The sequence below is a fragment of the Muntiacus reevesi genome, chromosome 9 (assembly GCF_963930625.1).
Source record: "Muntiacus reevesi chromosome 9, mMunRee1.1, whole genome shotgun sequence".
NCBI lineage: Eukaryota > Metazoa > Chordata > Mammalia > Artiodactyla > Cervidae > Muntiacus > Muntiacus reevesi.
Window position 1 is genome coordinate 42,945,499 of NC_089257.1, and position 2,165 is coordinate 42,947,663.

The following is a 2,165-nucleotide window of genomic DNA, read 5'->3' on the forward strand; positions in this document are numbered from 1 at the left end:
AGAACACTGACACAAGCTTCCCTAAGCAGGAAACTTTGACAAGCCAACCATCCAACCCCACCCACCGGGTAAAAACTCCACAATAAAAAGGAACCACAGACCTCCAGAATACAGAAAGCAAATTCCAGACATAGCAATCTAAACAAGATGAAAAGGCAGAGAAATACCCAACAGGTAAAGGAACATGACAAGTGCCCACCAAGTCAAACAAAAGAGGAGGAGATAGGGAATCTCTCTGAAAAAGAATTTAGAATAATGATAATAAAAATGATCCAAAATCTTGAAAACAAAATGGAGTTACAGATAAATAGCCTGGAGACAAAGATTGAAAAGATGCAAGAAATGTTTAATAAAGACCTAGAAGAAATAAAAGAGAGTCAATTAAAAATGAATAATGCAATGATGAGATCAAAAACACTCTGGAGGGAACCAAGAGTAGAATAACGGAGACAGAAGACAGGATAAGTGAGGTAGAAGATAAAATGGTGGAAATAAATGAAGCAGAGAGGAAAAAAGAAAAAAGGATCAAAAGAAATGAGGACAACCTCAGGGACCTCTGGGACAATGTGAAACGCCCCAACATTCGAATCATAGGAGTCCCAGAAGAAGAAGACAGAAAGAAAGGCCATGAGAAAATACTCGAGGAGATATAGCTGAAAACTTCCCTAAAATGGGGAAGGAAATAGCCACCCAAGTCCAAGAAACACAGAGAGTCCCAAACAGGATAAACCCAAGGCGAAACACTCCAAGACACATATTAATCAAATTAACAAAGATCAAACACAAACAACAAATACTAAAAGCAGCAAGGGAGAAACAACAAATAACACACAAAGGGATTCCTATAAGGATAACAGCTGATCAGTCAATAGAAACACTCCAGGCCAGAAGGGAATGGCAGGACTTAATGAAAGTAATGAAAGAGAATAATCTACAACCTAGATACTGTACCCAGCAAGGATCTCATTCAGATATGAAGGAGAATTCAAAAGCTTTACAGACAAGCAAAAGCTGAGAGAATTCAGCACCACCAAACCAGCTCTTCAACAAATGCTAAAGGATCTTCTCTAGACAGGAAATGCAGAAAGGTTGAATAAACGTGAACACAAAACAACAAAGTAAATGGCAATGGGACGACACCTATCAATAATTATCTTAAATGTAAATGGTTGAATGCCCCAACCAAAAGACAAAGATTGGCTGAATGGATACAGAAACAAGACCCCTATATATGCTGTCTACAAGAGACCCACCTCAAAACAAGAGACACATACAGACTAAAAGTGAAGAGCTGGAAAAAAATATTTCACGAAAATGGAGAACAAAAGAAAGCAGGAGTCGCAATACTCATATCAGATAAAGGTGACTTTCAAATAAAGGATGTGAAAAGAGACAAAGAAGGACACTACATAATGATCAAAGGATCCATCCGAGAAGATATAACAACTATAAATATATATGCACCCAACATAGGAACACCACAATATGTATGGCAAACGCTAACGAGTATGAAAGAGGAAATTAATAGTAACAAAATTATAGTGGGAGACTTTAATACCCCAATCAAAACTATGAATAGATCAACTAAACAGAAAATTAACAAGGAAACATAAACATTAAATGACACAATGGACCAGCTAGACCTAATTGATATCTATAGGACATTTCACCCCCGGAACAATCAACTTCACCTTTTTCTCAAGTGCACACGGAACCTTCTCCAGAATAGATCACATCCTGGGCTGTAAATCTAGTCTTGGTAAATTCAAAAAAACTGAAGTCATTCCAGTCATCATTTCTGACTATAATGCGGTAATATTAAATCTCAATTACAGGGAAAAAAATGTTAAAAATTCAAACATATGGAGGCTAAATAACACACTTCTGAGTAACCAACAACTCATAAAAGAAATTAAAAAAGAAATCAAAATATGCATAGAAATGAATGAAAATGAAAACACAACAACCCATAACTTATGGGACACTGTGAAAGCAGTGCTAAGGGGAAGGTTCATAGCATCACAGGCTTACCTCAAGAAACAAGAAAAAAGTCAAATAAATAACCTAACTCTACACCTAAAGCAACTAGAGAAGAAAGAAATGAAGAACCCCAGGGTTAGTAGAAGGAAAGAAATCTTAAAAATTAGGGCAGAAATAAATGCAAA